The sequence below is a fragment of the Pristiophorus japonicus genome, chromosome 21 (genome assembly GCF_044704955.1).
Source record: "Pristiophorus japonicus isolate sPriJap1 chromosome 21, sPriJap1.hap1, whole genome shotgun sequence".
Lineage (NCBI taxonomy): Eukaryota > Metazoa > Chordata > Chondrichthyes > Pristiophoridae > Pristiophorus > Pristiophorus japonicus.
In genome coordinates, this window is record NC_091997.1 from 48,638,840 (window position 1) to 48,651,660 (window position 12,821).

At 45.9% G+C, this 12,821-nt stretch overlaps 1 protein-coding gene across 3 annotated transcripts in view; it reads left to right on the forward strand.

The window, feature by feature from the left end:
* mrc2 (mannose receptor, C-type 2) overlaps positions 1-12,821 on the forward strand; it is a 317,669-nt gene that overhangs the window by 99,535 nt on the left and 205,313 nt on the right. The window lies entirely within an intron of this gene.

Genomic DNA, 12,821 nt, shown 5'->3' on the forward strand with positions numbered 1-12,821 from the left:
TCCCGTATGCCTTCTTAACCACCTTATTATCTAGCTGTCGTGCTACATTCAGGGATCTGTGGATATGCACTCCACAGTCCCTCTGTTCCTCTACACTTCTCAGTATCGCCACATAACTGAAGTCCCTCATCCCTGGTACCATTCTAGTAAATCTCTTCTGCACACTCACTAAGACCGTGACATCCTTCCAAAAGTATGGTGCTCAGAATTGAACACAATTCTCCAGCTGAGGCCTAAACCAGTGTTTTATAAAAGTTTAGCATAACTTTCTTGCTTTTGTAATCTATTCCTCTATTAATAAAGCCAATGATCCCGAATGCTTTTATAACAGCCTTTTCAACTTGTCCTGCCACTTTCAAAGAATTGTGTACTACTCTCTCTGTTCCTGCACCCCTTTAAAATAGAACCATTTAGTTTATATTGCCTTTCCTCATTCTTCCTACTAAAATCTATCACTTCACACTTCTCAATGTTAAACTTCATCTGATGTGTGTCTGCCCATTTCACCAGGCTGTCTAAGTCCTCCTGAAGTTTGTTACTGTCCTACTCATTGTTTACTACATTTTTGAGTTTCCTATCATGTGCAAACTTTGAAATTATGCCCTGTATACCCAAGTCCAAGTCAGTAATATATATCAAAAAGACCAGCGGTCCTAATTCTAACCCCTAAGGAACACCACTGTATACTTCCCTCCGTCTGAAAAACAGCTATTCACTACCTCTTAGCCATTTTGTATCCATACTTCCACTGTCCCTTTAATCCCAGGAGCTTTAATCTTCTTAACACGACTATTATGTGGTACTTTGTCAAGCGCCTTTTGAAACTCCATTTACACAGCATCAAATGCACTATGTTCATCCACTCTCTCCGTTACTTCATCAAAGAACTCAATCAAGTTAGTCAAACATGATTTGCTTTTAACAAATCCGTGCTGACTTTCATTTATTAGCCCATACTTTTCCAAATGGCAATTAATTTTGTCTGGATTATTGTCATTATAAGTTTCCCCACCACTGATATTAGGCTGACTGGCCTCCAGTTGCCAGGTTGATCCCTCGCCACTTTTAAAAAACAAGACTGGAACATTTTCTATCCTCCAATCCTCTGGCACCACCACCATATCGAAGGAGGATTGGAAGATTGTGGCCAGAGCCTCTACAATTTAAACCCTTACTTCCCTCAGTAACCTAGGATGCCTAGTAACCGGGTGACATTTCTACTTTGAGGACTGCCAACCTTTTAAGTACATCTGCTTTATCTATTTTGATCCTATCCAGTATCTACTGTAAAACATTTTGGATGGGACTGCTCCGTACAACACTCCTGCCACTGACTTGCAGTTTTAAAACAAGAAATGTACTTTGGTTCTGTCTTCACTAAAGAAGACACATATAACCTTCCGGAAAGACTCGGGGACTGAGGGTCTAGCGAGACGGAGGAACTGAAGGAAATTTTTATTAGTCAGGAAATTGTGTTAGGGAAATTGATGGGATTGAAGGCCGATAAATCCCCAGGGCCTGATCGCCTGCACCCCAGAGTACTTAAGGAAGTGACCCAAGAAATAGTGGATGCATTGGTGATCATTTTCCAACAGTTTCTCGACTCTGAATCAGTTCCTATGGACTGGAGGGTAGCTAATGTAACACCACTTTTTAAAAAAGGAGGGAGAGAGAAAACGGGGAATTATAGACCGGTTAGCCTGACATCAGTAGTGGGGAAAATGTTGGAATCAATTATTAAAGATGAAATAGCAGCGCATTTGGAAAGCTGTGACATGATCGGTCCAAGTCAGCATGGATTTATGAAAGGGAAATCATGCTTGACAAATCTAGAATGTTTTGAGGATGTAACTCGTAGAGTGGACAAGGGAGAACCAGTGGCTGTGGTGTATTTGGACTTTCAAAAGGCTTTTGACAAGGTCCCACACAAGAGATTGGTGTGCAAAATTAAAGCACATAGTATTGGGGGTAATGTATTGACGTGGATAGAGAACTGGTTGGCAGACAAGAAGCAAAGAGTAGGGATAAATGGGTCCTTCTTAGAATGGCAGGCAGTTACGAGTGGGGTGTCGCAGGGCTCAGTGCTGGGACCCCCAGGTAGTTACAATATAAATCAATGATTTAGATGAAGAAATTGAGTGTAATATCTCCAAGTTTGCAGATGACACTAAGCTGGGTGGCAGTGTGAGCTGTGAGGAGGATGCTAAGAGGCTGCAGGGTGACTTGGACAGGTTAGGTGAATGGGCAAATTAATGGCAGATGCAGTACAATGTGGATAAATATGAGGTTATCCACTTCGGTGGCAAAAACATGAAGGCAGAATATTATCTGAATGGTGGCAGATTCGGAAAAGGGGAGGTGCAACAAGACCTGGGTGTCATGGTACATCAGTCATTGAAAGTTGGCATGCAGGTACAGCAGGAGGTGAAGAAGGCAAATGACATGTTGGACTTCATAGCTAGGGGATTTGAGTATAGGAGCAGGGAGGTCTTAATGCAGTTGTACAGGGCCTTGGTGAGGCCTCACCTGGAATATTGTGTTCAGTTTTGGTCTCCTAATCTGAGGAAGGACGTTCTTGCTATTGAGGGAGTGTAGCTAAGGTTCACATAGAAACATAGAAAATAGGTGCAGGAGTAGGCCATTCGGCCCTTCGAGCCTGCACCGCCATTCAATAAGATCATGGCTGATCCTTCCTTCAGTACCCCTTTCCTGCTTTCTCTCCATACCCCTTGATCCCATTAACCGTAAGAGCCATATCTAACTCCCTCTTGAATATATCCAGTGAACTGGCATCAAAAACTCTCTGCGGCAGGGAATTCCACAGGTTAACAACTCTCTGAGTGAAGAAGTTTCTCCTCATCTCAGTCCTAAATGGCCTACCCCTTATCCTAAGACTATGTCCCCTGGCTCTGGACTTCCCCAACATCGGGAACATTCTTCCCGTATCTAATCTGTCCAGTCCCGTCAGAATCTTATATGTTTCTATGAGATCCCCTCTCATCCTTCTAAATTCCAGTGAATAAAGGCCCAGTTGATCCAGTCTCTCCTCATATGACAGCCCAGCCATCCCTGGAATCAGTCTGGTGAACCTTCGCTGCACTCCCTCAAAAGCAAGAACGTCCTTCCTCAGACTAGGAGACCAAAACTGAACACAATATTCCAGGTGAGGCCTCACAAAGGCCCTGTACAACTGCAGTAAGACCACCCTGCTCCTATACTCAAATCCTCTAGCTATGAAGGCCAACATGCCATTTGCCTTCTTCACCGCCTGCTGTACCTGCATGCCAACTTTCAATGACTGATGTACCATGACACCCAGGTCTCATTGCACCTCTCCTCTTCCTAGTCTGCCGCCATTCAGATAATATTCTGCCTTCGTGTTTTTGCCCCCAAAATGGATAACCTCACATTTATCCACATTGTACTGCATCTGCCATGCATTTGCCAACTCACCTAACCTGTCAAAGTCACCCTGCAGCCTCTTAGCATCCTCATCACAGCTCACACCGCCACCCAGTTTAGTGTCATTTGCAAACTTGGAGATATTACACTCTATTCCTTCATCCAAATCGTTAATGTATATTGTAAAGAGCTGGGGTCCCAGCACTGAACCCTGCGGCACTCCACTAGTCACTGCCTGCCATTCTGAAAAGGACCTGTTTATCCCGACATTCTGCTTCCTGTCTGCCAACCAGTTCCCTATCCACGTCAGTATATTAGCCCCAATACCATGTGCTTTGATTTTGCACAACAATCTCTCATGTGGGACCTTGTCAAAAGCCTTCTGAAAGTCCAAATACACCACATCCACTGCTCTCCCTTGTCCACTCTGCTAGTTACATCCTCAAAAAATTCTAGAAGATTCGTCAAGCATGATTTCCCTTTCATAAATCCATGCTGACTTGGACCGATCCTGTCACCGCTTTGCAAATGCGCTGCTATTTCATCCTTCATGATCGATTCCAACATTTTCCCCACGACTGATGTCAAGCTAACCGGTCTATAATTGCCCGTTTTCTCTCTCCCTCTTTTAAAAAGTGGTGTTACATTAGCTTCCATCCAATTCATGGAAACTGATCCAGAGTCGATAGACTGTTGGAAAATGATCACCGATGCATCCTCTATTTCTAGGGCCACTTACTTGAGCACTCTGGGATGCAGACTATCAGGCCCCAGGGATTTATCGGCCTTCAATCCCATCAATTTCCTTCACGCTATTTCCTGTCTAATAAGGATATCCTTCAGTTCCTCCTTCTCACTAGACCCACAGTCCCCTAGTATTTCCGGAAGGTTATTTGTGTCTTCCTTCGTGAAGACAGAACCGAAGTTTTGGTTTAATTGGTTTGCCATTTCTTTGTTCCCCATTATAATTTCACCTGAATCCGACTGCAAGGGACCTACGTTTGTCTTTACTAATCTTTTACTCTTCACATATTTGTAGAAGCTTTTGCAGTCAGTTTTTATATTCCCTGCATGCTTCCTCTCGTACTCTATTTTCCCCCTCTTAATTAAACTCTTAGTCCTCCTCTGTTGAATTCTAAATTTCTCCCAGTCCTCAGGTTTGTTGCTTTTTCTAGCCAATTTATATGCCTCTTCCTTGGCTTTAACACTATCCTTAATTTCCTTTGTTAGCCATGGTAGAGCCACCTTCCCAGTTTTTTTTTACTCCAGACAGGGATGTACATTTGCTGATGTTCATCCATGTGATCTTTAAATGTTTGCCATTGCTTATCCACCGTCAACCCTTTGAGTATCGTATGCCAGTCTATTCTAGCCAATTCACGCCTCATATCGTCGAAGTTACCTTTCCTTAAGTTCAGGACCCGAGTTTCCGAATTAACTTTGTCACTCTCCATCTTAATAAGGAATTCTACCATATTATGGTCACTTTTCCCCAAAGGGCCTTGCACAACAAGATTGCTAATTAGTCCCTTCTAATTACACATCACCCAGTCTAGGATGGCCAGCTCCCTGGTTGGTTCCTCGACATATTGGTCTAGAAAACCATCCCTAATACACTCCAGGAAATCCTCCTCCACCGCATTGCTACCAGTTAGGTTAGTCCAATCAATGTGTAGATTAAAGTCGCCCATGATTACTTCTGTACCTTTATTGCACACATCCCTTATTTCTTGTTTGATGCTGTCCCCAACCTCACTACTACTGTTTGGTGGTCTATACACAACTCCCACTAGCGTTTTCTGCCCTTTGGAATTCCGCAGCTCCACCCATACCGATTACACATCATCCAGGCTAATGTCCTTCCTTACAATTGCATTGATTTCATCTTTAACCAGCAACACCCCGCCTTCTTTTCCTTTCTCTCTATCCTGCCTAAATGCTGAATACCCTTGGATGTTGAGTTCCCAGCCTTGGTCCCCCTGGAGCCATGTCTCCATGATGCCAATCACATCGTATCCATTAACTGCTATCTGCGCAGTTAACATCCACCTTATTCCGAATACCCCTCGCATTGAGGCACAGAGCCTTCAGGCTTTTTTTTTAACACACTTTGCCCCTTTAGAATTTTGCTGTAGTGTGGCCCTTTTTGTTTTTTGCCTTGGGTTTCTCTGCCCTCCACTTTTACTATTCTTCTTTCTATATTTTGCTTCTGACTCCATTTTATAAAACTCTGTCTCCCTGCATAGGTTCCCATCCCCCTACCATATTAGTTTAACTCCTCCCCAACAGCACTAGCAAACACTCCCCCTAGGACATTGGTTCCGGTCCTGCCCAGGTGCAGACCGTCTGGTTTGTACTGGTCCCACCTCCCCCAGAACCGGTTCCAATGTCCCAGGAATTTGAATCCCTCCCTTCTGCACCACTCCTCAAGCCACGTATTCATCTGAGCTATCCTACGATTCCTACTCTGACTAACTCGTGGCACTGGTAGCAATCCTGAGATTACTACTTTTGAGGTCCTACTTTTTAATTTAGCTCCTAGCTCCCTAAATTCACCTCGTAGGACCTCATCCCGTTTTTTACCTATGTCATTGGTACCTATATGCACCATGACAACTGGCTGTTCACCCTCCCTTTTTAGAATGTCCTGCACCCGCTCCGAGACATCCTTGACCCTTGCACCAGGGAGGCAACATACCATCGTGGAGTCTTGGTTGCGGCCTCAGAAATGCCTAACTATTCCCCTTACAATTGAATCCCCTATTACTATCGCTCTCCCACTCTTTTTCCTGCCCTCCTGTGCAGCAGACCCAGCCACAGTGCCATGAACTTGGCTGCTGCTGCTCACCCCTGATGAGTCATCCCCCTCAACAGTACTCAAAGCAGTGTATCTGTTTTGCAGGGGTTGACCGCATGGGATTCCTGCACTACCTTCCTTGCACTGCTCTTCCTGTTGGTCTTCCATTCCCTATCTGGCTGTGTACCCTTTACCTGCAGTAAGACCAACTCACTAAATGTGCTATTCACATCATTCTCAGCATCATGCATGCTCCAGAGTGAATCCACCCATAGCTCCAGTTCTGCAGTGCGGTTCATCAGGAGCTGCAGGCGGACACACTTCCCGCACACGTAGTCGTCAGGGATACCGGAGGTGTCACTGACTTCCCAGATAGCACAGGAAGAGAATAACACGTGTCCGAGCTCTCCTGCCATGACTTAACCCTTAGATACACTTAAATTGGCAACAACAATGCTAAAGGTTACTTACCGATAGAGAAAAGAAAAAGAAAAACTACTTACCAATCACCAGCCAATCACTTACCCCCTTGGCTGTGATGTCACCTTTCGATTTCTTTCTACTTCTTTTTTGCCTTCACCCTGTAGCTGCACAAGCTAGCCTTTTATCGGCCTCTCGTCGACTCATGGGCTCCCGACTCAGCGACGCACCACCTGACCTCGAGGCCTTTTATAGGCCTCTCGCCGACTCACAGACTCCCGGCTCAGACGATTCCCGGGATGGCAGGACTGACATATGAGGAGAGACTGGATCGACTGGACCTGTATTCACTGGAGTTTAGAAGAATGAGAAGGGATCTCATAGAAACATATAAAATTCTGACGGGACTGGACAGTTTAGATGCAGGAAGAATGTTCCCGATGTTGGGGAAGTCCAGAACCAGGGGTCACAGTCTAAGGATAAGAGGTAAGCCATTTAGGACCGAGATGAGGAGAAACCTCTTCACTCAAGAGAGTTGTTAACCTGTGGAATTCTCTACCACTGAGAGTTGTTGATGCCAGTTCGTTAGATATATTCAAGAGGGAGTTAGATGTGGCCCTGACTGCTAAAGGGATCAAGGGGTCTGGAGAAACATAGAAACATAGAAAATAGGTGCAGGAGTAGGCCATTCGGCCCTTCTAGCCTGCACCGTCATTCAATTAGTTCATGGCTGAACATTCAACTTCAGTACCCCATTCCTGCTTTCTCGCCATACCCCTTGATCCCCCTAGTAGTAAGGACCTCATCTAACTCCTTTTTGAATATATTTAGTGAATTGGCCTCAACAACTTTCTGTGGTAGAGAATTCCACAGGTTCACCACTCTCTGGGTGAAGAAGTTCCTCCGCATCTCGGTCCTAAATGGCTTACCCCTTATCCTTAGACTGTGACCTCTGGTTCTGGACTTCCCCAACATTGGGAACATTCTTCCTGCATCTAACCTGTCTAAACCCGTCAGAATTTTAAATGTTTCTATGAGGTCCCCTCTCATTCTTCTGAACTCCAGTGAATACAAGCCCAGTTGATCCAGTCTTTCTTGATAGGTCAGTCCCGCCATCCCGGGAATCAGTCTGGTGAACCTTCGCTGCACTCCCTCAATAGCAAGAATGTCCTTCCTCAGGTTAGGAGACCAAAACTGTACACAATACTCCAGGTGTGGCCTCACTAATGCCCTGTACAACTGTAGCAACACCTCCCTGCCCCTGTACTCAAATCCCCTTGCTATGAAGGCCAACATGCCATTTGCTTTCTTAACCGCCTGCTGCACCTGCATGCCAACCTTCAATGACTGATGTACCATGACACCCAGGTCTCTTTGCACCTCCCCTTTTCCTAATCTGTCACCATTCAGATAATAGTCTGTCTCTCTGTTTTTACCACCAAAGTGGATAACCTCACATTTATCCACATTATACTTCATCTGTCATGCATTTGCCCACTCACCTAACCTATCCAAGTCGCTCTGCAGCCTCACAGCATCCTCCTCGCAGCTCACACTGCCACCCAACTTAGTGTCATCCGCAAATTTGGAGATACTACATTTAATCCCCTCATCTAAATCATTAATGTACAGTGTAAACAGCTGGGGCCCCAGCACAGAACCTTGCGGTACCCCACTAGTCACTGCCTGCCATTCTGAAAAGTACCCATTTACTCCTATTCATTGCTTCCTGTCTGACAACCAGTTCTCAATCCATGTCAGTACACTACCCCCAATCCCATGTGCTCTAACTTTGCACATCAATCTCTTGTGTGGGACCTTGTCGAACGCCTTCTGAAAGTCCAAATATACCACATCAACTGGTTCTCCCTTATTCACTCTACTGGAAACATCCTCAAAAAATTCCAGAAGATTTGTCAAGCATGATTTCCCTTTCACAAATCCATGCTGACTTGGACCTATCATGTCACCTCTTTCCAAATGCACTGCTATGACATCCTTAATAATTGACATCCTTAATAAGAGAAAGCAGGAAAGGGGTACTGAGGTGAATGATCAGCCATGATCTTATTGAATGGTGATGCAGGCTCGAAGGGCCAAATGGCCTACTCCTGCACCTATTTTCTATGTTTCTATGTAAAATTTCAGCTTGATAAAAACACACTGTCTGTAATATTCACCACTCTCACCAAATTCCCATTGCCACTCTGTTTAGCAGATACTCCCAGATCTGTGCACATAATTGACAAAGCAAAATGGAATGAGATCTGTTAACAATTTGCAATGCTAAACAGCTCGATCATTCATGGCACTTAAAGCAGGGAGTCGAGATCAAGCATAATTTTCAGATGAACAGGGGTTAGTGGGTGGGGGATAATTAGACCAGGACACGCTGATTTAATTCAGTCCCCATTTTAAAACCATATGTTGTCCTTATTTTTTAAATACTTTTATTTTGTATTATATAGAATTAAATACCAAGATTTGGGATGCAGATAAGTAGAGTTGGTTGGAGCATAGGAGGTTCTCAGCAGGACAGGGTGAGGAGCTGGCAGACACGGAACTGAGATCTACAGTGCCACCTTTGGCGGGAGTGTGTAATAACATTGTGATCAGTTCACATCATTTTCATTATAAATGTGGACACGGGAATTTAGAATAGGAAACATTGACACAAAAGTAAGGTTTTATGGACAGGGCTTCGATGAATTAGTAGCAACAATGCTCACAATACTAACAGCAAGGAGATGACTGATGAGTTAACTTGTCTTTCTCTGATGTTGAGGGAGTTAGGTTGGCCAGGAAGCTGGGAGAACTCCCATTCCTGGCTTTTTTGGGGGGAATAGGAGTATTGAATCTCTAACATCCGCCTGAGCCATTGGACTAGGCAGATGGAGCCTGAGGTTTAAAATCTCACATAAAGGTGGGTACCGTTGATCATGGAGCGCTCCCACAGTATCACACTGGAAGTGTTGGCACAGATTATAGGAGCGACTGCATGCTCCCAAAGGTCAGCCACAGCTCTCCGCTGAGCACATGGAATCACGACTGCTAAAGTGCTGGAATGGAGCTTGAATTAAAATAAGGATTCTGGTGCTGACAGGTGCTCAGGGTTGAGCGTTCCAGGGATTGATGCACTTGAAAGGTTTTCGTTGAGCCTTATTTATTGGAAATGATCTGCTTTGAGTCTATTATGAAAGTATAATTGCACCAGATTATTTGTGTAACTGTGAGATTACAGCTGTTATTCCTACCTTACAGCAGTGCCTGCACTTCAAAAGTGCTTAATTGGCTGTAAAGCGCTTTAGGACGTCGTGAGGTCATAAAAGGCACGATATAAATGCAAGTCATTTTTATCAGGTCTCTGTTACAGAGAGTGATACACATATATTAGTGTAGACAGGGGCATTATTATATTAGATACTTTTGAACCATCCTAAAACACGGCTGTTTTTAATATCTTTGTGACGTTACTTGTGTTGAACAATTAGCATTTTCTAAAAGTACAGGAATTGAAACAATCATGAAAGTCCGTAGAGACTACAGTGAAGAGCAACAAACTATACTACTGACAAATTCTTAGAAAGCACATTTTCAGATGTCTTTTTGCAATTATAGTGCATTATTAAGTTAATGTAATTAGATTACTAACAGTTGAAGTCCCTTTCCTGAGATTCCACTTCCTTCTGCAGCCAGAATTAAATAAGAAAGACCGGGAAAAACAGGATGCAATATATAAATACATATTAAATGAGGCAAAAGCTCACCAAAGTATGGTTCGACACGGGACAAACTGAAGGGGCAATGTTCCCTTTAAGCTGCTCAGCCACGCAGCTGGCTCACCGGCTTTTAAATGGAAAAACCACGCATGCACGGAATTTTGAATGGGCCGCGCAGCCCAAAAAAAATTAGAGGGAACACTGGTGAGGGTTACAATTGATGGGGAACGTATCCCTCCCCTCCCCCCCCCCCACACAAAATGTCACACCCTGCAGGATAGGGGAGTTACAGTGTCTCGTGTTTGTTGTGTAGATTCACTTTTAAGTGCTGTACAACAGACTGCACAGTGTCTGTTTTCACCCACATAGATGGCTGGCTGGTAAGCTGAGCAAAACCATGTGGCCAACAAAAGCTTGGACAGATGCCAGATTTCCTTACCTGTTCCACCAGACTCTGGCCGTAGCTCCGCAGGAGATGGGCAGGACCCGGATATGCAGGGACCTGATTTGGAATTTCTAGGCCTGGAAATGATGCAGCCTCCACCTGCTCCTTACACGGCCGATGGCTTGGACGGGGCAGAGAATCCCTGGGCGGGGCATCACACTTTCCTGGCATATATGGGACCCATCATGGGGCAGGCAGGTACCTGTAGGGGCACAGGTGCCCGCCAGCCCTAAGCAGATGAGATTCCCCCACCCCCCTCCACTGTATTCCAAGGCGTTGCTCGGATCACAGATCCCATTGATGATCTCTGCAGCCGCCTGTCAAGCAGCATGTGGAAACTGCATGTGTCTGTCTGGGGAGGTGTGTCTGGGCGGTGTCTAGGTGGGTGTGGGTCTAAGGGTCTGTATCCGGGGATCTCTGGGTGTTTGTGTGTCTGGGGTGCGTGTCTGTATGTGTGTGTCATGGGTGAGTGTGTCTGTGTGTGTCTTGAGTGTGTGTCTATGTGGGTATGTGTCGTGTGTATGACGAGGTCCAACACCACCTTCAGTGCACCAGCGCTATCTTCGGTCGCCTGAGGAAGAGAGTGTTTGAAGACCAGGACCTCAAATTCGGCACCAAGCTCATGGTCTACAGGGCAGTAGTGATACCCACCCTCCTATATGGCTCAGAGTTGTGGACTATATACCACCAGCTTTTCCTCCACAAGATCCTGCAAGTCCATTGGTAGGACGGACGCACTAACGTTAGTGTTCTTGCTCAGGCCAATATCCCCAGCATTGAAGCATCGACCATGCTCAATCAGCTCTGTTGGGCGGGCCACATTGTCCGCATGCCCGACACGAGACTCCCAAAGCAAGTGATCTACGTGGAGCTGCGACATGGCAAGTGGAAGAGCATCCGGGAGGGCGCTGAGCACCTCAAGTCCCAATGCCGAGAACAAGCAGAAACTAAGCGTAGACAACGGAAGGATTGTGCGTCAACCCAGGCTCCCCGACCACCCTTTCCTTCAACCACTGTCTGCCCCACCTGTGACAGAGACTGTAGGTCCCGCATTGGACTCCACAGTCACCTGAGTACTCACTTCTAGAATGGAAGCAAATCATCCTCGACTCCGAGGGACTGCCTATGATGATGATGGGTGTGTGTGTGTGTACGTGTCTGTGTCATGTGTGTCCGTCATGAGTGTCTATCGTGTGTGTGTGTGCCATGCGCGTGTGTGTCTGTATGTATGTGATGGGTGTGTGTGTGTGTGGGGGTGTTTGTCTGGGTGCGTGTCGTATGTGTGTTTGGGTGCGTGTCGTGTGTGTGTCTTGGTGCGTGTCGTGTGTGGGTGCCTGTTGTGTGTGTCGTGTGTGTGTCTGGGTGCTTGTCCTGTGTCTGGGTGAGTGTCCTGTGTCTAGGTGCGTGTCTTGTGTGTGTATCGGTGCATGTCTTGTGCATGTGTATCGGTATGTGTCTTGTGTTGTGTGTCGTGTGTGTGTGTCTGGGTGCGTGTCGTGTGTGTGTGTCTGGGTGCGTGTCGAGTGTGTGTGTCTGATGTGTGTCTGGGTATGTGTCGTGTGTGTGTCTGGGTGCGTGTCATGTCGTGTGTGTGTCTGGGTGTGTGTCTTGTGTGTCTGGGTATGTGTCGTGTGTGTGTGTACGGATACAGATGTGTGTATGTCTGGTGTGTGTCTGGGTGTGTCGTGTGTGTACGGATACGGATGTGTGTGTGTCTGGTGTGTGTCTTGTGTGTCTGGGTGCGTGTCGTGTGTGTGTACGGATACGGATGGGTGTGTGTCGTGTGTGTGTGTGTGTGTACGGATACGGATGTGTGTGTGTCTGGGTGTGTGCCTTGTGTGTCTGGGTGTGTGTCGTGTGTATGTGTACGGATACGGATGTGTGTATGTCTGGTGTGTGTCTGGGTGTGTGTCGTGTGTGTGTGTGTACGGATACGGATGTGTGTGTGTCTGGGTGTGTGTGTGTGTGTGTACGGGTACGGATGTGTGTGTGTCTGGGTGTGTGTGTGTGTGTGTACGGATACGGATGTGTGTGTGTC